Source organism: Odocoileus virginianus, unplaced genomic scaffold (assembly GCF_023699985.2).
Source record: "Odocoileus virginianus isolate 20LAN1187 ecotype Illinois unplaced genomic scaffold, Ovbor_1.2 Unplaced_Contig_1, whole genome shotgun sequence".
Classification (NCBI taxonomy): Eukaryota; Metazoa; Chordata; class Mammalia; order Artiodactyla; family Cervidae; genus Odocoileus; species Odocoileus virginianus.
In genome coordinates this window covers 2,212,839-2,237,041 of record NW_027224318.1, presented here as the reverse complement: position 1 = coordinate 2,237,041, position 24,203 = coordinate 2,212,839, and the positions used below count along the sequence as shown (strand labels likewise).

At 39.2% G+C, this 24,203-nt stretch overlaps 1 pseudogene; it reads right to left on the bottom strand.

The window, feature by feature from the left end:
* Positions 1-1,811: 1,811 nt before the first annotated feature.
* Positions 1,812-22,263, bottom strand: LOC110151398 (endoplasmic reticulum resident protein 44 pseudogene; annotated as a pseudogene).
* Between the last annotated feature and the right edge of the window lie 1,940 nt (positions 22,264-24,203).

Sequence of the window (24,203 nt, the reverse complement as noted above, 5' to 3'; positions counted from 1 at the left end):
ATTTTATTTTCAAATAACTCATTGCTAGATTATAGAAATGAAACTGATTTTTTATGTTGAATTTATATTTTTCAGATTTACTGAATACATTTATTAGTTCTAACAGCTTCTTTGTGAATCTTTTCTACATATAAATAATTTTCTATACATAAAATCATGCCATCTGCAAACAACTATTTCACTTCTTTTTTTTTTCTGATTAGGATGTCTTTTATATCTTTTTCTTGCCTAATTTCTCTGGCTAGGACCCAAGTACTTGAATATAAGTGGTGAGAGTGGGCATGCTTGTCTTGTTTCTGGTCTTAGAGGAAAGACTTTCAGTTTTTCACCATTGAGTATGGCATTTGCTGTGGACTTTTCCTATATGGCCTTTATTATGTTCAGGTAAATTCCTCCTATCTTCTAAAAACTATTTGAGATAATAGAAAAAGAAGCAATGCCCTCAATTCTTTTATGATCCTATTACAATCTAAATTTCAAAATAAATCAATGAAAAGGTTAAGAACCAAAAGACACAGTTAAATTACAAGCAAATTCAACATAAGGTTATAAATGAAAACCTCTTAAAATGTCTGCCAGATGAATCCAACCAATAAATTAGTTTTTCTAAAAACGGCATCAGAGGGACTTCCCTAGCAGTCCAGTGGTTAAGATTCTGTGCCCTCAATGCAGAGGCTGGGGGTCCAGTCCCTGGCTGTGGAACTAAAATGTCGTGTGGTGTGGCCAACCTTTTTTTAAAAATTGCATCATGACTAAGTCAAGTTGAATTTGTTCCAGGAATTATAGAAAGAGCAAAGAAAAGATCAAATCATCCCACTAAATGCAGAGAAGTTATTTCAATAAATTTTCCACAAATTTGTGATTTAAAAATTCTTAGCAAAATGAGAATAAAAGAAATTTTCTTAACCTTAGATGTCTACAAAAAACTATAGTGAGCCTAATGCTATGTAGTAAAATGTTATAAACACTGATATTGAATCAGGAACAAGGAAAAGAAGTTGATTATCTCAATGCATTCACCACTCACTAGAGATCATGACTGATGAAGTAAGATATGAAACAATTAAAATAAGGATTATAAAAGAAAAAATAAAATTTTCATTATTTACAGATGATGTGGTTATATTAGAAAATCCATGAAAATCTAAAGATAAATGACCAAAAATAATATGAGCAAGATTCAAGAATCAAGATAAATAAAAAAATAAGTAAATGTATCTATAAATAAGGAAAAATAGACAAAATATAAGATACCATAAAATATAAGGGATAAATTACATCAAAAGATGTACATCACAGTTATATGTAATAAATTATTATATAAACTTTTACAGAAGCACTTTAAAGAAGATTTAAATAAAGAGGTAAGCATGGATAGGAAGACACAAAATGATTAAGATGTCAGTTTCCTTTGAAGTAATCTATGAATACATTGCAACCCCAATCAAAACTCCAATAGAAATTTCCATAGAATTTAACTTACTGATCTTTTTTTAAAAAATCTTCTTTCATTTTATTCAAAATAAAAATTGAAGGTGAGATGTATGGAAAAAGTAACATGGATATTTACATTACCATATGTAAAATAGATGGCCAATGGGAATTTGTTGTATGTCTCAGAAAACTCAAACAGGGGCTATGTCAACCTAGAGGGGTAGAGAATCAGGAGAGAGATGGGAGGGAGGTTCAAGAGGGAGGGGATATATGTATACCTATGGCTGATTCATGTTGAGGTTTGACAGAAAACAGCAAAATTCTGTAAAGCAATTATCCTTCAATTAAAAAAAATAATTAAAAAAACTTCTAAGTTTTTAAAGCTCATCTCCATCCCTCAATAAAGTACACTTATATTCATTGGGTGCTTTGGAAGGAGCTCTCAGGCGGACTGCTTACTACATCTTGGACTTCCTATCCTGGGGCTGTATCAGTTGGGTCAGGACCATGATGGAATTCTCTGTGTAGTTATCCAGAATGTGAGTCAAATATGAACTGCTTGAGTTTTTCAGGAATTACTACATCACTGAAGTCTGCAAACACACGCATATGCCTAAAGCTGTCAATAGCTATCACAGTGTCACCATCAGAATGTAAAAATTTATTGTACATTTTTCACTTATTAATTGTTGGCCTACTTCATTTTGGAACATTTCTAAACTTTCTGTATCTTCTTTCACACAGTGGAACCATATGAGAAAAGGCAGTCCTTCTTCTGTCAATCTCACTCCATTTTCAAATGCTATTTCTCAGACAAGAGGAACACATTTATCTTGAATCTAATTGTAAGTCTCATCAAAATTTGTCATAGATTCCAAGTACAACATATTTGGAGCAGAAAGCCCTGATGGTTTGTAAATTATGTTGTCTCCATTGAATCTTTCTGGTTTTGAAACAACCCCAAATGCAGCTAGCTAGGAAGGCACAATCATCATGCAAAATATTTGCTACTCTTTCAAAAACTCTATAGTTTTCTGAATCCTTCTGCTCAAAATATCCAATGATATTTCTTTTGCTGTGGACAAGAGTGGTGATTTCTGCTAAGTCATGAAGTTCTTGAAGGGGTCACTTTTTTGTTGCCTGATGTAATCTACAAGTTCTTTCACTTATCACTACCCCTGTATCCTCTCTTCATCATCATCCCATTATGCAACGATTTGAAGGTTGTGCATTTGCTTATCCTGTATCTCTGGGCTATATCAGCGTGCTGATCACAATCAACTTTGGCAAACACTACTTGATTTGCATTTGTATATTCTTCCTTAATGACATTGGAAGCTTCCTCAAAAATTGTGTGCAACAATCTGCTTTTTTACCACTTTTTGTTCCACAGAACCATGGAAGCATGCAAGTAATACCTCATTTGTCTTGGTTTCTGAGACAGACAAGAGCGAAGCTCTAGACTAGCAATATTCCATGGCACTTTCTGACAGTTGTCTTTAGTGCCAATACTTGAATATTTTTCTAAGATGATTTTTTCCTTCTTTTTCATTGTTTTCTTCTTTTTTGTATTACTTTAGTAATGTTCATGTCTACAAACTCAGGTGACTAAAAATTAGGTACATTAAAGTATAACATTCAAGGTTTCACATAATGAGAAAATACCAGAATTAGAGGAATCAGAGATCTTGATAACAATATCATCATGGGAATCAAAGCAGTTAGAATGGCATTGTAATATTTACGAGAACTGAACCAAGACCTGAAATCCACGACATTACATAAGAAACTTCTCCAAAGTCCAATTTTTGTCCCTCTCCTCTTGAGTGGAGTAATTGGAAGGCTACTGAGAATCCACTAAAGACCATGATTTTATTTTGGCTAAGAAAATAAAGAGCCATTCTAATGGAAACTGGCCAAGGGCTTTGCCAGTTTCTTTACGGTCATTTCTGATATTTGGCCATGTCAGCATGTCACACAATAAGACTCCTTAAAAAAATAAAACCAAAAAAGAAGGTAACTAATTAATAATAAAGATTTATTAAGTTACTGAAGGGTACAAGCTACTTTATTCATTCCACTCAAGACTGAAAATTTAACATCAGTTTAACATTTCAAGGCTCTATTCTCCTCTTCCTTCAAGAAGATTTCTCTGATTCTGCCAATGAGAAGAAATTTTCTTCTTTTCAGAAATCTACAACTGTACTTCTCATATTTAATGGGCATATATGAATCAGCCAGGTACACCGCTAAAGTGCCAGTTCTCAATCAGTAGACCTAAGGTGAGGACACTGGAAGAAGCAAGATCTACAACCCACTTCTACAAATACCTTAAGGGCACCTATCACTCTCACTGTGGAATTCTAATTATTTACACATACACCTTCTCTTCCCCACTGAATTATAAATTCCTTGGAAGTATGACTGTTGTTGTTTAGTTGCTAAGTCATGTCTGACTCTTTTGCAATCCCATGGACTGTAGCCCGCCAAGCTCCTCTGTCCATGGAATTTCCCAGGCAAGAATACTGGAGTAGGTTGCCATTTCCTTCTCCATGACCTACTGATCTTAAAATTCATATAGTATTCATAATTTTTCAAGTGATAGTGTTTTCTTGTTACTGTTATCTAATTTTTCTACATATAGTTCATTTTGATCAGAGAATGTTCAATGTATCATTTCTGCCAGCTTCAACTGAATTTTACTGTCCCACCTAACCTCACCTGGTATCTTTCATACCTGTATACATACCTGCATGTGTTATATTTGGCACCCCTTCTTCATACATTTTTGTTGTAGGTTACAGAGTGTATACTGATTTCTTTTCATACTGGTTAATTTAAGATGATTTCTGAAAGAATGAGGCAATAAAATCTTTACTTCAGTGGTCTTCAAATCTTTGCACATTTTAATGTTGACTCTTTTTTTCATATGTGTAAGGAGGTACAAGGAATATAATTTTCCCCAGATTGTGAATAAAATAAAAACTGTTGAAGCATTATCTCTTTAAATATACACAGTTCCTATTTTTCTTTGACCTCATATATCCATTCCATACCCCCAGTATTTTTATACTAATATATTTTTATACTGGAATGTCTATAGTTAAGTCACATCAAAATACATATGTAAATTGAAATTAAATTTAAAAATTTTCTATTGACACAAAGTTCTATATGCCTTTCTTCTGAACTGCATCATAATTACCACTATTACACAATTTTAAAAAGAATATAAAATGTTTAATTATTTTATTAAATATTATTAAATATTTTCTTAAATAATTATTAACTATTAAATATGTTATTAAATAATCATTAATCATTAATTACTTTATTTATAATGTTAAATAAAAATGCTTAATATTTATTAAGCCATTAAATTTATTAAACCTAAAAATAAAATTTTATTGCAAATTCATTTCTGAATGCATTGGATGAGGATAGGTTCTCCTTTAACTTAGGTATCTCTTAACTGATACTACTTTCTGACAGAATTAGACAAGGTTCAGCATCAATTCTATCCCTCTTTCACATTTTTGTATGTGGGAGGGCTAGGAGACTTTTTTCACATGTTAAACAAGTATTAAAAGGAGTTTGGTATAGCAAAGTCACTCAATTCCCTGAACTCCTTTTGAATCATATGCCCTAATCACTTAGTCATATTTCATAAAAAATTATGTTTAATGATCTATCAGTGGGCAAGTTTATTAAACCTTCTACTATCTTTACTCAGGCTGATCAATTTCAGGAGAGAATATATAAGGAGAGGATATGGAAATAGATATAGAGTACCTCTGTATTCCCAGGGGTCTATTTACCCCAACTAGAATATTTTATTCAACCACCTTACAACTGGAAATTTCTGTAATATAATTTTATTTAAAAAAATGAAAAAACTTGAAGCAAAATGTTAACATTTGTTAATACTGGATGTGGTATATGGGTATGTCTCTTCTAGAACTGTATACTTTTCTCTGAATTTAAACTGTCTCATATAAGATAACTCATTTCATCTTGACAATGGTTAAAAAAACCCAATGAGAACATTTTGCTCAAGTTTGAGTACAAGTCCACCCATTATCTAGCACATCTAATTCCACTGTGGCATGTAGTTGCTTTGACTTCTCAGACTTCACTGTGAAGTTCAAGATGTACTTTTTTAAAACAACCATTTAAAATAACTATTCTCAAATCCACTGAGAAAATGTGTAGAGAATGTGGAGGCTTATCAAGTTTAAAAGCCCCAAATATGGCTGATGGGTGTTTATGTTTAACCAGCCTCCACCACCACCCCATCACCTCTCACCATAACCACAGCCACACACAATGAAAATTTGCTGTGTAGCAGGATCCTTGAGAACAGGATTATAGCCAAAGTTTGATAACCAGGATATCTGGCCTTGGGAACTGATGAGGTTGGGATAGTTTAAAGAACCACTCTGAGCCTGGACTGGGAGGGGGAGGTGTTGGGAGAGAATGGATACATGTATATATATGGCTCAGTCCCTTTGCTCTTCAACTGAAATGATCACATCATTAATTGGCTATAGCCTAATATAAAATTATTAATAGCAGCAGTTACATTCCCTCTCCTTCACCCTATTTATTAAAGTTTGAAGTCATATAAAGTAAGATGAAAACAAAACAAAACAAAACAAAAAAGAACCACTCTGAAACTACCTGGCCTGAAAGAGGTAGCGTAAATGGTAAATACTAACCTTGACTACAGAGCTTAGGTGGCCCAAAGCCAAAAAGTGTTCATTGAGTAGTACAAAACCAAGGTCTATGAAGATCATTGCAAAAGCAGTCTGTTAGATGAAAAGAAGTACAGACAGATAGGCCTGGGGACCTGGGTTTCCACCCTGGTTCTCCTACCATGTGCTAGCTTAGTGATCTTGAACACGTTCCTTAAGCTATGCAAAGCCTACTGTCATTGCATATAAACCGGGGGTTATAATAACTATCTGAAAAGACTGTTGTGAGAATTAAGTTAAATGAGATGATTTTATGTTATAGGTCCTGGTCAGACCTGCACAGAATAAGCATTCACTCAAAGCATGTTTTTCTATCATTTTCTAAAAGACATTTTTATATGATTTTATGTATAAGAGGTAGGGAAGAATAAACAGATAAACACATAAATGATACTTTGCCATTGGGAAGTGTATGAGTTCTAGGTAGACACTGATATGCAAGTTTGGGGTAGTGCCCTGGTTAAAGGGCTCTGGTGTCCAACTGTCTGTGTACAATTCCCGGCTCTGCCATGTTCTACATATAAAGATAGACAAATCACTTCACCTCACTGTGCTCAGTCCCTCAGCTATAATAGTACTGCTATAGACTGAATGTGTGCCCCTAAAATTCATATGTTGAAACTTAATTCCCAGTGTGATGATGTTAGGAGGTGGGGCCTTCGGGTGGTGATTAGGTCTTAAGAATAGAGCCTTCTTGATCGGGACTAGTGCTCTTACAAAAGAGACCCAGAGAGCTCCCTATTTCCTTCCACCATGTGAAGACACCACAAGAAGCTGGCCATTTATGAACCAGAAAGTATGCCCTCACCAGACCCTGAATCTGCCAGCAACTTGATCTTTGATTTCCCTGACTAGAGAACTGTGAGAAACAAATTTCTCTTGTTTATAAGCCACTCAGTCTAAAAGACAAGTGACTTCCTCATGGAATTGTTCAAAGGACTGAAAAGGGATAATCAATGAGATGCTTTAGCATTGTGATTGGCACATACTAAATAGTGTTTGTTATTTTACACAAAAACACACCCAACTTTATTCAAAGCCTTATTCCCAACAAACCATGCCTCTATGACTTTCTAGTAAAGTTGTTTCTTCAAAAAACTGCTAAATGAAGGTTTTTACTGACAAGCAAGGTGAACAGTCATTCCTTTACAGCCTTCTTTCTCCAAGTATATTCTTCAGAGATCAGCAACATCAGTGTTACCTGGGAGCTTATTAAAAATGCACAATCTCAGGACTTGCCTGGTGGTCCAGTTGTTAAGATTTTGCCCCCTAGAGCTGTGTCCCCCTAAAATGCAGGGGATGGAGGTTCAATCTCTGGTCCAGAAACTAAGATCCCACATGCTGTGTGGCATGGCTAATTTTTTTTTTTAAAGCAGAATCTCAAGCCTCACCCCAAACCTACTACATCAGAATCTGCATTTTAACAGGATGCCCAGGTGTTTCCAAAGCACATCCTAGATTGAGAAGTGCTAATTTTCATCTCCGCCTAGTCACTTGGCTTCCCAGGTGGCACTAGTGGTAAAGAACCTGCCTGCCAATGCAGGAGATGTAAGAGACACAGTTCGATCCCTGGGTTGGGAAGATCCCCTGGAGGAGGGCATGGCAACCCACTCCAGTATTCTTGTCTGGAGAATCCCATGGACAGAAGAGCCTAGTGGGCTACAGTCCATAGGGTCGCAAACAATTGGATATGACAATAGCTAATGCACACACATGCACAACCTAATTGGTGTGAAGCAGTATCTCATTATGGTTTTGATTTGCATTTCCCTAATATAGCCCACCAGGCTCCTCTGTCCATGGAATGTTCCAGGCAAGAATACTGGAGTGGGTAGACATTCCCTTCTCCAGAATAAAAGTGACAATGAAGTGTTAGTTGCTCAGTCATGTCTGACTCTTTGCAACCCCATGAACTGTAGCCTGCCAGGCTCCTCTGTCCATGGGATTCTCCAGGCAAGAATACTGGAGTGGGTAGCCATTCCCTTCTTCAGGGGACCTTCCTGACCCAGGGATTGAACCTGGGTAACGAGTATCTGTTATATATTTGTCACCCACTTTTATATCTTCTTTGGAGAAATGTACATTCAAGTCCTTGCCAATTTTTTAGTTCTTTTGTTGTTGTTATTGAGCTGTATGAGTTTTTTTTTTTAATTAGGATATTGCTGTTGTTCAGTCGCTAAGTCATGTCTGACTCTTTGTGATCCCATGGACTGCAGCACTCCAGGCTTCCCTGTCCCTCACCATCTCCCAGAGTTTGCCCAAGTTCATGTCCATTGAATCGGTGATGCCATCCAACCATCTCATCCGCTGTCGCCTCTTCTGCCTTTGATCTCTCCCAGCATCACAGTCTTTTTCAATGAGTCAGCTGTTTGCATCAGGTAGCCAAAGTACTGGAGCTTCAGGATATTATTCCCTTATAAAATATTTGATTTGCAAATATTTTCTCTGACATTGTGGGTTGCCTTTTTACTCTGTTCATAGTATTTCTTTGATGCACAAAAGTCTTTAATTTTGATGAAGTTCAGCTTATCTATTTTTTCTTTTGTTGCCTGTGCTTTTGGTGTCATATATAAGAAGTCACTCCCAAATCCATTTTTATGAAGGCTTCCCCTATGCTTCATTTTAAGCGTCTCATAATTTTAGTTCTTATATTTAGGTCTTTGATCCTCTTTGTGCTAATCTTTGCATATGATATGAGGTAAGAATCCAACTTCTCTCTTTTATTAATACATATACATATCCAGTTTCCCCAGGATCACTTGTTAAAAGGCTGTCATTTTCCCATTGAATGATCTTGGCATCCCTGTGAAAAATCAATTGACCTTAGATATATGGATTTATTTCTAGACTCTGTTCTATTCCATTAATCTATGTATCTATCCTTATTCCTTTATCGACAATTTTTTTTCTTTTAATAGTTTTGGCTGTGCTGGGTCTTTATTGCTCTGCCCCGGCTTTCTCTAGTTGTGGCGAGGGAGTGGGGCTACTCTTCATTGTGGTGCACAGGCTTCTTATTTCAGTGATCTCGCTTGTGGAGCACAGCTCTAGGTATGCAGGCTTCAGTAGTTGTAGCACATGGACTCAGTACTTGCAGCTTGCGGGCTCTAGAGTGTAGGATTCAGTAGTTGTGGCACATGGGCTTAGTTGCTCTGTGGCATGTGGAATCTTCCTGGACTGGGGATTGAACCCATGTCCCCTGCATTGGCAGGTAGACTAGTGGTCTACCACTAGACCACCAGGAAAGCTCCTACTAACACTGTTAAAAATTACTGTATCTTTTTGGTCAAGTTTCAAAACAGGGACGTGTGACTCCTTGCTATTGACTGAATACTTGTATCTTTCCAAAATCACATGATGACATCCTAACCTCTAGGGTGATGGTGCTTGGATGTGAAGTCTTTAGAAGGTGATCAGCTCATGAGAGCAGAGGTTTCATAAATGAGATTAGTGCCCATATAAAAGAAACCCTGTAGAGCTCCCTTGTCTCTGCTGCTATATGAGGACACACTGGGAAGATAGCCATATATGAACCAGAAAGCAGGTCCTCACCAGATGACAAATCTGTTGTGCTACATTCTTGGACTTCCTAGCCTTCAAAACTGTGAGAAATACATTTCTGATGTATATAAGCCAATCAGTCTATGGTATTTTGTTATAGCAGCCTGAATGGATGGAGACACTCCTTCAGATTTGTTTTGCTTCTTTAAAACTGTTTTTGGCTACTCAGAGTCCCTTGAAATTTTATATGAATTTTAGGATCAACTTTTCCATTTATGTAAAAATAAGGGGATGGGGGTATTTGACGTCTGACTCTATGGACATGAGTTTGAGCAAGCATTGGGAGTTGGTGATGGATAGGAAGTCTGGCATGTGGTGGTCCATGGGGTCGCAAAGAGTCGGACACGATTGAGTGACTGAACTGAAGGGGGCTATTGTGATATTGACTTTTGGCTATTGTGAATTGCACTGAATCTTTAGATCAATTTAGGGAGTATTAGATAGTGATAATATTAAATCTTCAAGTTCATGTACACAGGGTATTTTCCATTTATTTAACTCTAATTTCTTTCAGCAATGTTTGTAATTTTCAGTGTATAAGTCTTGTACCATCTTGGTTAAATTTCTTGCTATTATGAATGAAACTGTTTACTTTAAATTCCTTTATGAATAGTTTATTACTAGCATATAAAGTTACAATTGATCACTTTATGTTGAACTTATATCCTGAAAAATTTCTGAGCTTGTTTATTAGCACTAATAGTTTTTGTGGATGCTCTAGGAATTCTATATATAATATCATGGAATTTCTATATATATGATCATGTCATCTGAAAATAGAGTAGTTCTACTTCATTTCAATTTGGATATCTTTTCTTTATTTTTCTTGCTTAATTGCTCTGGCTAGGACTTCCTGTACAATATTGAATAGAATTGGGGAAAGCAAGTTGCATGTCTTGTTCCTGATCTTACAGAGAGAGTTTTCAGTCTTTCACCATTAAATATGATGTTCATTGTGAGTTTTTCATAAATGCACTATATCATGTTGAGGAAGTGCCCATCTATTTCTAATTTGTTGAATATTCTTATCATAAATAGGGAAATCTAATTTTATCAAATGTCTGCATCAGTTGAGATAATCATATGAGTTTTCTCCCTCTTCATTCTGTTAGTATGGTATATTAAATTATGAACTGAATTGTGTCCCCCTCAAAAAAAAAAAGCTTATGTTGAAACCCAAACCCTTAATGTGACTGTATTTGAAGATAGGGCCTTTAAGGAGGTAATCAGATTAAACAAAGTAATAAGGATAGGGTGTTAATCCTATAGGACTGGTATGCCTACAAGAAGAGGAAGGGACACTAAGAGTGCATGAGCACAGAGGAAGTGCCATGTGAAGACACAGCAAGAAGGAAGCAAGGGAGAAGACTCACTAGAAATCAACCAGTACCTTGATCTTGGACTTTCAGCCTCTATATCTGAGAAAATAAATTTCTGTTAAGCCACCCAGGCTGTGGCATTCTGTTAAGGCAGTCCTAGTAGACTAATATACATTGACTGTTCTTTTCCTTAATGTCGAACTCCTTGCATTCTTTAGACAAATCTCAATTGCTCATGGTTTAGAGTTCCCTTAATATACTGCTGGATTTGGTTGCTAGTAATTTGTTGATGATTTTTACATCTATATTTGTAATGGATATTGATCTGTAGTTTTCTTTGCTTGTGAGGTCTTTGTCTGGCCTTGATAGGAGAATGCTGGTTTCAAAGAATAAATTAGGGAATAATCCCTCCAAAATTACATATTTTGGAAGAGTTTCAGAAGAATTTGTGTTAACATGTTTTAAAATATTTTGTAGAATTCATCTGGTTCTAGGTTTTTCTTTGTGGAGAGGTTTTTGATTACTGATTTAATCTCAGTTTTTGTTATGAGTCTACTTAGATTTTCTATTTCTTCTTGAGTCAGGTTTGGTAGTTTATTTCTAGGACTTTATCCATTTCATCTAGAATATCTAATTTTTTGGCATGCAATTGTTCACAGTACTATCTTACAATATTTTTTATTTCTGTAGGTCTGTAGCAATGTCAACTTCATTTCTGATTTTAATAATTTGAGTCTTCTTTTTGTGTTTCTTGGCCAGTCTAGCTAGAGGTTTGCCAATTTTATTGATCTTCCTGAGGAACCAACTTTGGGTTTTATTGATTCTATTGTTTTTCTCTTATGTACTTTAAAAATTTTCTACTCTAAGCTCAATCCTTCCTTCTACTACAGTAGGATTTAGTTTTCTCTTTTTTTCCTTTATGGTGCAAAGATATAGGTTATTGATTTGAGATCTTTCTTCTTTTGTAATGTAGGTGTTTATAGTCATCAATTTCCCTCTGAGCACTGCTTTCATTGTATCCCTTAAGTTTTGGTATAATATCTTTTCACTTTCATTTACCTCAAAGTATTTTATAATTTCCCTGTGATTTCATTTGATCCATTGGTTGTTTAAGAGTGTGCTGTTAAATTTCCACATATTTGTGAAATTTTCAGATATACTATTTTAATGATTTCTAGTTTCTGTTGAGTTGGAGAAATTACTTTACAGGATTTAAATATTTTAAAATTTACTGAGACTTGTTTTGTGGCCTAATTTATGGCCTATGTCTCCTAGATAGTGTTCCAAGTGCACATCAGAAAAATGTATAGTCTGGTGCTGTTGGATACAGTGTCTGTTGGTGTATAACATTTCTTTATTGATCTTCTCATTATTCTATCCATTTTTTAAAGTGAGGTATTTAAATCTTCAAATATTATGGAAAACTATCTATTCTATTTCATTTCTGTCAGTTTTTGGCTTCTATATTTTGGGGCTCTATTATTAGTTATGTATATATTTATAATTATTGGATCTTCTTAATGAACTACTCTTTTTATCAACAAATAGTATCATTCTTTGTCCCTTATAATGATTCTTTAATTAAGGTGACCCACTTGTAAAATGAATATAGCTAGATTGTTTTTATTAAAAGTTTTTAATAAAATTTCAGAAAAAGTGAGGGAAAAGTATAGAGATTTCTCATATATCCCCTGCTCCACACATGCATATCTACCCTCATTATCAACATTCCCACCAGAGTGGTATATATGTTACAATTAATGAATCTACATTAACACATCCTAATCACTCAAAGTTCATAGTTTATATTAGGGTTCATTCTTGGTGTTGTATATTCTTTGGGCTGGACAATTGTATAATTACTTTCACCTATCAAGTTGAAGAAGTTCCACTCCAGCTTATTAAGAGTTCAGTGTGGATTTGTCAAATGCTTTCTCTGCATTTATTGATATGATCATGTGGTACTTTTTCTTCTTTGTCTGTTGATAAGATAGATGGCATTGATTTTCAAGTGTTGAATCAGCCTTGCACACCTGGGATAAATCCCATTAGTCATGGTATATAATCTTTTTTATACATTGTTGGATTCAATTTGCTAATATTTTGATGAGGATTTTCCCATGTTCATGAGCAATATTTGTCTGCAGTTTTCTTGTAATGTCTTGTCTGGTTTTGATATTAGGGCAATGATGCCCTCGAATGAGTTAAGATGTATTCCCTCTGCTTCTATTCTCTGAGATTGTAAAGAATTGCTATAATTTCTTTTTTAAATGATTGATAGAGTTCACCAGTGAACCCAATCTGGGACAAATGCTTTCTATTTTGGAAGGATATTATTGATTCAGTTTCTTTAGATACAGGCATATCTGTTGTCTGTTTCTTCTTGTGTGAGTTTTGGCAAATTGTGTCTTTTTAGGAATTGGTCTAGTTCATCTAGGTTATCAAACCTGTGGGCTTAGAGTTGTTCATAGTCCTCCTTCCTTATCATTTTCCATTGTTGTCTGAAAGCAGACATTGTATGACCTTGGTCTTTTAAATTTGTTAAGTTGTGTTTTATGGCCCAAACTGTAGCCTATCTTGGTGACTATTCCATGGTAGCTTGATAAGAAAGTGTACTCTGCTGTTGTTAGAAGTAGTCTAGAGATATCAGTTATATTCAGCTGACTGATGGGTATTGTTCAGTTCAACTTTGTTCTTACTGATTTTCTGTCTGTTGGACCCATCCATTTCTGACAGAGGGATGTTGAGGTTTTCAACTATAATAGTAGATGTATCTATTTCTCTTGGCAGTTCTATTAGTTTTTGCCTCGCACAGTTTGATGCTCTGTTGTTTTCCTTCTAACACTGGCTCTCCTCCTCGGCTACTGGTTTTCAAGGCTGCCACTGAGTTGGGGAGAGGAGGATGTAAGTAGGGAAAGTTAAAACACAGCAACGTCTTCTATTCTTATCAAAGTCCAGCTATTTTTCTTGAATAAAATTCTCCATGGATTTTGGAAGCCTTTGGTTAATTTCTAGAAAAAGTTGTGAACAAGTTGATTTTGATAAATTTGCCAGTGTTTTCCCTGCTTTCATGGAGGAATGACTTTTGGACATCCTTACTTCTCTATTCTGCAAGTGCTTTTCTCTATTGCTTTTTGGCTCTAGTCCCACACTATCTCTGTGGCTTTGGGCTACTCATGTTACTTCTCCACGCTTTCTTCCTCTGTACAACGTAGAGGGGTCTGTGAGTGTGAAGGCCAGATAATCTTAAGATCTGAGATTAGGATGTAAGTTATAATTGATATATAAAACAGTATTGTTTCATAGTTTAATGGTAAGCATTAAAAAAACATTTCTTAGTGGTATATAAGAGAGCATCTTACTAGTATGGCATCTTAGATTCCATGAGATACATTAAGTTAGTCACGTTCAGGCTTTGAAAGTGAAGTGAAAGTGAAAAAAGGGGCTTTAAGGCTCATTAAATTCATAGCCATTTGATTCAAGCTTTAAGCCCTGGGTCCAGGGTCTATTACTAGACTTCTCAAACACCCCCATCTCTATAAACCTGGGAAAAGGGGTAAACTTCAAACCTGTTGATTTTTAATCCTAGATTACTAAAACTGGCAGAAAGCCTAGAGATCAATGTCCAACCTCCTCTGCAAAATGATTTCTCAATGACCCAGAGGCTTACTGGCAGAGTGAAACTTAGAACCATGGTTTCTTGCTCTTCTCTACTAGACCAAGCTACGTCTCTTGCATCCCTTTCCTCTCAGCTTCACATTTATCTGCATATCATTTTTTTTCCTATCATTGCATAGTCGTGCTCCTTGCCTTAATGGGCAATTAGAATGGAGACAGCTACACATTTTAAAAATCATTAAATCATGTTTGTATTTTAAGTAATGTGATTTCCATTTGGACATGAGTAAAAACGTGAAGATAAGCCAGAGGCCCATTGCAAACCAGATTTCCCTTCCAGGCAGCAGCCAGATCACTATTGGCAAGAAAGAGTGGGCTAGTGGCGGCCATTGTTAACCCTTGTTGTTGTTGTTTAGTCACTCAGTCATGTCCAACTCTTTTGCAACCCCATGGACTGTAGCCCACCAGGCTCCTCTGTCCATGAGATTTCCCAGGCAAGAATACTGGAGTGGGTTGCCATTTCCTTCTCCAGGGGATCTTCCCAACCCAGGGATTGAACCCACATCTCCTGCACTGGCAGGCAGATTCTTTAACACTGAGCCACCAGGGAAGTCCCTTAGTAGTAACCCAAATGTTTATAAGTCAATTAGGTCAGAAAACTAAGGTTTTAGATTCTGCTCTGACAATAGCTGGCTGGCCGTACGACCTAAGGTCTTGGTTGGTGGGGCAATACTTGGTCTGAGGTTTCTGAAGTGAAAATGGAATAATCTGGGAGGCAATATTTAGGAAAAGATGGATCAAAAGCTAAAGACACAAGATCGGGCAGGTTCAGGGTGGTATGCCCATAGACTCAAAGGCTAAACAGATAAGGATTAAAAACCTCAAAAAAGTATATACCCCTTGATGTAGAAATTCAATTTCTAGGAATTTATTCTTTGGAAATAATAAGATAAACATACAAATGTGTGTATATAGGACTTCCCTGGTGGCTCAGTGGTAAAGTATCCACCTGCCAATGTAGGAGACATGGGTTTGATCCTTGGGTAAGGAAGATCCCCTGGAGGAAATGACAACCCACTCCAGGATTCTTGCCTGGGAAATCCTATGGACAGAGGACCCTGGTGGGCTACAGCCCATGGGATCACAAAAGAGTTGGGCACAACTTAGTGACTAAACAACAACGTGTGTGTATATAAGGATAAATACAGAAACACTATTCATTACAGTGAAAAATTGGAAATAATTGAATATTCATCAACATGTGGTTAAGTACATGACAGTTCCTCTTTACAGTACGTTATGCAGCCGCTAAAAGTAAAAATGAATTTTTTGTGGTCATGGAAATCTTTTCACGATTGATCAAAAGGCAAGTTATAGTGTCTGAAATATAATTTCACGTGCATAAATTTAAAACACATGTGACTCTATATGCATAGGAAAAAAGACTGAAAGCATGTTCACTAAATGTTGAGTGGTTTCTTATGGTTGGTGGAGTTAATCCATTTTTTTTTCAATTTTCTTGTCTATATTTTATATGTCTTCTACAAAGAATCTGGCATTTTTGAATAATTAAAAAGTTCAATGCTTAATAAAAAGCAAGAGAGACCATTTAAAGCAGAAGAGGCTAGAGAATTCCCTGGTGGTCCAGTGGTTAGGACTTGGTGCTTTCACTGCCAGGGCCTGGGTTCAGTCCCTGGTCTGGGCACTAAGATCCTGTAAGCTGCACAGCATGGTCAAAAAGTAATGACAATAAATTAAAATCATTTTAAAAAATAAAGCAAAAGAGGCTAAGAAACAGGGGAGACTATGGGAATGAAGCTGAAAAGATGGATCCTGGATGAAGTAGTGCTGACACGGGAAAGGCAGAACTTTTCTTTGTGGTCAGAGCTGCTCTGACTTTCTGGAAGTCTACTGTGGGGGGAATATAGGGGAGGGATCCTGAGGATTGAAGGGCTTGTGTCCCAGAGCAAGACATGTCTTTGGCCCACATATCCACACAACCCTCCAAAAGAACACCTAATCCAGCTCTCCAACAAGTGCTCTGTAAATGTTTAATGACTGAATAATGATAAACAGATACATAGCTATTAGTCACTCATCAAGGAACCATTTTTTTTTTTTACATAACACAGCAGAGGCAAAAACTACATGATTTCAGGCAAATCTCCAAGTTAATATTTCAGAAAAACACTTCATTTATAATATTCTGATACTTTCAAATAAACATATACACACAAAGAGATGACTCACCCTGTTACATTTCCATAACTTACCCTGAGTTGGGGAGAAGATATGCCTCCAAGCCTACCATACTATAAAAGATTTATTACATTAAAATTACTTCTCATTTTTATAAAATGATTAAAGCCAAGCCTGCTTTGAAAGGATCTGGAACAGTCAGCTTTAATCTAGTTCTCCTGCTGGTACTGACCAGCCAGGAGGTGTTGAACAGGTCATGTCCACCCCAACCCCTGAGGCCTCCATGTCTCCATCTATACAGTCTACTAAAAACCCCCTCCATATCTAACAGAAAGTTCTCCACAGTGGATAAAAGTTACAATGAGTCCCTGTGTCACCTGTTAAAACTATAGAAGATTCTTTGCATTCCCACCCAAAGTCCTGGCTCTATGAGGGTTTCTGGTATTGAACATGCATAACTCCCTTCCCTCAATGGGATGATTCTGCTTGTGCTGACTCTCATGGGTCAGAGTCACCACTGAAAGGACTGGGAAGACAAGCTGGTCTCCAGAGACCCATGAGGACTGGTGGTAGGAAAAGAAGACCTTTCTCTGCTCAGCAGTGACCTCCACACATTAGACTCCTCCTCAAACAATATCCATCTAGGATATTCCACCAATTGGTGAGATGTTGAGGTTGATCAATGGATTTGCACATACATAGAAGCCATTCATCCATTGGTGTCTACTGTTTTTAATCAGCTCTATATGGGGAGGAAATGATCTTATTCAAAGTTGTGCTGATTCCTTTGCAGGAGGGAGATGAGAGAAATAAAAAGGATATATGGACATGGAGAAAGAAGGTAATTCATTCACTGTATATCAGGTTCCTCCTCATCAGTGATTCTGCTTTTCTTGGCTTATTATACGTCCTTCCTTTCATCTGTATTTTGGATATCCAGAAATTATTGCTTTCCTCTATATCAGTTAAGGTCAGTAAAGCTAGCCTCTGTAACTCAAAATTCAGTAGCAAAACAAAAAAAGGGTTGTTTTCCATTCAAGCCATAACCCAGTGCAAGCATTCCTGGTTAAGCAGCTCTTGCACTGTCATCCTGGGTCCAGGCTCCTCTCATACTCAGAGCTGTTGTTTGTTGTTTTAGCCACGAAGTTATGTCTGACTCTTTGTGACCTCACGGACTGTAGCCAGCCAAGCTCCTCTGTCCATGGGATTTTCCAAGCAAGAATACTGGAGTAGGTTGCCATTTCCTTCTCCAGGGGATCTTCCCAACCGAGGGATTGAACTCCATGTCTCCTGCATTGCAGGTGGATTCTTTACCACTGAGCTACCTGGGAAGCCCAATGCTTAGAGTTCTCTCCATCAATCTGACTGAGATATGGGAAAGGGACTGAGGATTGCCTGGAGTTGTTCTGGGCTAACTCTGGACAAAATTCACATCATTTACATTTGTTTTATGTGGAATAGTCACACGGCCACACCTTATTGCAGGGGAGCCTAGGAACAAGAGTTGAACTAAATGCCTGAGAAGAGTAGAACATAAATATTGGTGAGTGCTAGGGGTCTCTGCAACATCCTCCAAGGTCAAGTCCTCCATTCTTTGATTTTCAATTAGGAATGCAAATCCCTAAGTCATTACAATAAATATGGAGATAAGAAAAGACAAAAGAAAAATAAGTGGGTTTCCTGAAACTGACCATGACATGACTAATACCTTCTCCAAATAATCCAAAGGGAATAGTTGGCTCACAAATTAGAGGTTACTTGAATGAAGACAGAACTCTACTGACAGAAAGGATCTGCTTTCTGACAATGAAGCACTCAACGGCTGAGTCACATAATTAGAGGTGATTGACAGGTGACACAAGCCACGCACACTGCCTCTCAGCCTATAAATTATGCTGCTATTAGGGGAAGTTACAATGAATGTGACCAATGGGAGATGTGCAATGGGAAAAGGTGCAGAACTCCGTATATGTTTGCAGACAGATTTCTAGACTTTGGGAGGCAGTGAGTTGAATGGAAATAGAGCAGCCTCTGGAGGCAGACAGTTTGGTTTGAAGGCCAAGACATGCCATTTACCAAGTCTATGGTCTTGGGAGAAGATCTCAGCTTCTGTTAAGTCTTGGTTTTCTCATTACTAAGATGAGTATAATAATGATACCTTCCTCACAGAGCTCCTGGGAAAGGTAAATAGTTAATGTAAAATTGATTGGCATGAAATTTGGCACAGAGAAGATGCCTAAGAGAGGGTCTCTTTTTAAAAAAAATACTGGCAAACTAATTTCTCAATGTGGGGCCTCCTGCTCTAGTCTATCCTCGACTCTCAGATATCCCACCAGACAAAGGAGAAAGGGGAGGGAATGAGAACAGAGAGCTAAGAGGGACCTGCAGGAGGGACTGGCAGGCCACAGCAAGGCTGTTAGTGAGTGAAGTGGAGGAACCTTTGCGGATAGTATTAGTACCTATGTCCCAGGATTGTTTTGAGTGTTACATGAAATAGTACGTTCATGCTTAGCCCAGTGCCGGGCACATAACATCAGCCTGAGTACTCATATTATTTATTTTTCTTCTGAACAAAAGGAGAATGGTACCTACCAGCTGGGTAAGGAGAAAGGGAGAAGAAATTGTCGTGTCCCTTTGGGTGGTCTCTGCCTTCTCTGCAATGTACAGGGTGGGGTGGGGGTGCAATAGGGGTCTCAGGGGAGTCAGAAAGGCCTGGCCATGCTGCCATCATGAACACTGTCTTCCTCAGTCCAGCCTCAGAGGGGAATGTCTGAAGACAGGATGAGATCATGCCTGGAAAGTTCTTTGTGCTCCAGAGGAGAAAGATGTCCTGTACATTTAAGTCGCTATTATTTGCAGAGCCAAATGCCAGACTTTGAAATGCAGCCAGCCTCTCTTCAATATCTAGTTATGTTTCCACAGCACAGGATGAAAAAAACCAACTGTTTATATGTGGTAGTATTTCTGGTAACTGAACTTATTAGTTTAAAAGGCAATATTTACCGAGCTCACAAAATAGCATGCTTTCTGTCCACAAAGACCTGTTTTAATTAAAGCTCTACCTTTAAAATTCATTAAAGTAATCAGTTCTAAGAGATTAGGAGGCCACGCATTAGATTTCAACCTGGGATTGCCACACATTCCCTTCTGCAGGTGCAGGAGGCCATGATTTCAACAACTGTGAAGATCTCTCCTTTCACTGGATTTCAGTTTTATTTAAAGGCACTGGCTGGCTAGCCTCGGGAATTTGTCTTTTTTATTAGGCATGAGCGGCTCAGTCGCCTACTAGGTGGATCACCTCATTATTCTCGTCACCTGGGCAGAGCCATGACTCAAAAGCCAGCTCTCCGAGGGCAGACGGGATGGGCTGGGGAAGGGGACCGTGGAGAGATGAAAAGCCACCACGTTCCCTGGCCACAAAGCGGCTTGGCTCTTACACCCTAGTCTCCTGGCTGTTCAGAGGAAAAGAGCTGGCTGGAAGAGCTCAGTGGGCGCAGCTTAGAGGCATAAGGCTACATCACTAACTACAACCACCACACGTGTAATTGCTACAACACACGGAGCACTTCCTCCGTGCTAGGTCTACACAGCTTGTGTTTTGAGCCTCTTGGCAACCCTATGAGATGAGTGCTCACATCATCTTCCTTTCACACATGAGGACACTGAAGCTCGGGGAGGACAGGTCCCTGGCCAAAGCCCACATGGAGAGGAAGTGACAGGAAAGCAGCATAGGCAGAAAATGACTGGTCTTGGACCCCCACTGAGGCCACTTTCTTTTTTTAACTTATTTTTAATTGAAGGGTAATTGCTTTACAATATTGGTTTGGTTTCTGCCACACATCAACATGAATTAGCCACAGGTATACATATGTCCCCTCTCTCTTGAAACTCCCTCCCCCCTCCCATGCTTGGGGCCACTTTTTAGAGGTGAGCTCTGTAATGTCATTTCCCTGAGGTTTGGTTTGCTCATGTAGAAAGGATGGCCTCTCTCTGACAGTGTGATGGCAAGAATTCCATGTGGAGACACGAGGACGGCATTCAGCACACGTCCTGGCATGGAGGACACACAAAACGCAGGGTAGCAATTCTTACCAGGAGACTGTAAAATGTGACGCTGCCCACCCAGCTGTGGGAGAGAGTCAGCTCCCCTGAGCCTTAACAACCGCCCAGCAACCCCGAGTGGGAGAATGGAGGCAGGACAAGTGGCTTGCCAAGGGAAGAGGAGACCTCCATCAGCTTGTGCGTGTGGGGGTGGGAAGGAGGGGGGCCGGGCAGGCAGAACTGTGAGTGCAGGGCCAGGGCAGCAGATGACCATCAACCCCACTCCTCGCAGCAGGAGTGGAGCTGAGGTTCATGCAAGGTACCGTGGCAGGGATCTCGGGGACAGGCTGACCGCACAGAACAATGAGACCTGGGAGGTGACAACTGGCTCTGAAAAGGACTCAGTTCAGCCACTTCTCCCTGGAAAACAAGCTGTTGCCGCCAGATGGAAACACTAAGAAAGGCCCTTGACGGCACTCTTATCCAACTTCTTCACTGTCCACCTGGGGACACCAAGGCCCTGTGAGTAGGAGTCTATTTTATGTCCAGAGAACAAGTGTCTACACTGGAGTTCAAGATGGCACTGCCACCCGACTGGCTACATGACCCTGACAAAATTACCTAATCTCGTTATGCCTCAATTTTCTCCCCTGTAAAAGATCACATATTGCACAGAGTTTTTCAAGGATGAAATGAAAGAATGCCCGTAAAACTCTCAGCACAGTGCTTGGCACACCCTCTAAGCCGGCTCAGGAATTCTCTGGCAGTCCAGTGGTTAAGACTCTGAGCTTCCAATGCAGGAAGCACAGGTTTGATCCCTGGTCAGGGAACTAAGACCCCACAAGCTGGGCAGCATGGTCAAAAAATAAATAAATAAATAAAAATAAGCTGGCTTGCACCAGTCCTGTGACAGTGGGTCCTCCCTACTAGTGCTCACTCAGTCATGTCAGACCCTTTGTGACCCCATGCACCATGGCCCGCCAAGATCCTCTGTCCATGGGATTTCCCAGGCAACAATACTGGAGTGGGTAGCCATTCTCTTCTCCAGAAGATCTTCCTGACCCAGGGATTGAACCTGCATCTCCTGCACTGCAGGCAGATTCTTTACCTGCTGAGCCATCGGGGCCTGGTGGTACTAATGCTCTCACTAATGCTCTATTCTGCAGGACTCTGGAAAATGGCAGCCCTGTTTCACTTTTCCTGCTCCAAAAGCCCCCAGGAGCCTTCTCCAGGGGGATCTTCCTCACCAGCTGTGGCTTCTCCTGCAGAGATGACTGAGCCGGGCCTGCCACAGGCTTGGCACTTGGCAGCAGGTCCAGGTGTCCCTGAGGTGAGGCCATGCCCACCCCTACACCAGACTTGCTCCTTGGCCAGGCACCAAACGGGAAGCAGAGACTACAGTGGTATGCAAGCTGGATGCTGGCTTGGCCCTCAGTGATCACAAACAATACTCAATTGGGCAAGAAATAACAATATTCACATATTTATTTAACCACTATGGGTTGAGTAAAATTTTGTGCCAAGTCCTATGCTCAGTGTTAGATGGGTGCTGGTGATATAAAAGCAGACAGCATCCCTGATGATTAGGTGCTTACAATCTAGTGAAGGGGATCGTCTAATTGAAACCATATACTTCCTATTTTAATTACTTGCTAGGTGTGTGGGTGATGGGAAGAAAAGAACCAGGTTGCTAGGAGAGTAGATAATGAAGGCTTGGCTGAGCTTGGAGGATCATGAAGGCAGTAACATTTGGTCTGAGCTCTAAAGGATATGGCAACCCACTCCAGTATTCTTGCCTGGGAAATCCCATGGACAGAGGAGCCTGGTGGGCTACAGTCCATGGGGTTGCAAAAGAGTCAGACATGACTTAGTGACTAAACAACAACTAAAGGATGTGCAATTTTCTAGGCAGAGGCAGGAGGCAGGTTGGTAGGTGGGAGAAAGGCTTACAGGCAGAGGAAACTTTAAGGACGACACCAAGAAAGAAAACCCGTGACAAGTTGAAGGAGTTGAGAGATTGCTAGTTAGGCTGGGGGTAATCCCAGAAAGGAAGAATGGTACAGGATGAGGTGATGAGGTCAGTGGGCCCACGTCACTCAAGGTCTTTGGTCCAGGATCAGGAGACTTGTTTTTAAAAAGGCCAGTGGGGAACAGTCGATGGATTTTAAGCCAGAGAGCAACATGACCTGACTTAGGTTTTTGAAATATCTGGCTGCCGTGCGGAGAATGGATTGTGGGGAGGCAGACCAGAGTGAGGGCACAGAGACCTGCGTGGATGCTATTGTCCAGGAAGAGGTGATAGCCACTCAGAGGAGGAGAGTGGGAAGAGCGGATGCGTGCAGTGGGTTGATCTGAGAGAGATGTCAGAGTTCTAAGTGAAAAGCCTTGCTGATGAATCGAATGCGGAATGTGAGGGAGCAGGAGGGGTCAGGAGTGCCCTTCTCAGGCTGGCACCCTTGGTGGATGCTGGGAGCTATTCATGTGGATGGGAAACTCCGGGGGAAGTGATGGTGTGGAGTGGGCTGGAAGGAAGGGGAATTCCTTTTGAGATGAGTTGAACTGAGATGCCTGGGAAGCAGGGCACTGAACAGCTTCATATATAGATCAGGAGCTTAGAGGAAAGGAGTTGGAAATTAAATTCTGTCAGCTCAGTATAGAGGCAGGGATTGAAGGTGAGGCATGAATGAGCTCCTCAGCAGGGCACTGAATGTGAGCATGGAAGACGTAACTCTGATCACCTCTATCAGATTAACGTCAGGGAGAGGACAGACGGAGAAGGCTAAGAAGAATAAGGCAGGCTTGGAGCTAGGAAAGTGAGGGTGTCAAGGAGAGAGTCATCATGGAACAAGATAGAAAGCCCAGAAATAAACCTGCACACCTTATGGGTACCTTAGTTTTGACAAAGGAGGCAAGAATATACAATGGGGCAAAGACAGCCTCTTCAATAAGTGGTACTGGGAAAACTGATACTACATGTAAAAGGATGAAATTAGAACACTTCCTAACACCATACACAAAGATAAACTCAAAATGGATTAAAGACCTAAATGTAAGATCAAAAACTATAAAACTCTTAGAGAAAAACACAGGCAGAACACTCAATGACATAAATCAAAGCAAGATCCTCTATGACCCACCTCCTAGAGTAATGGAAATAAAAACAAAAATAAACAAGTGGGACCTAATTAAACTTAAAAGCTTTGCACAGCAAAGGAAACTACAAACAAGGTGAAAAGACAACCCTCAGAATGGGAGAAAATAATAGCAAATGAAACAACTG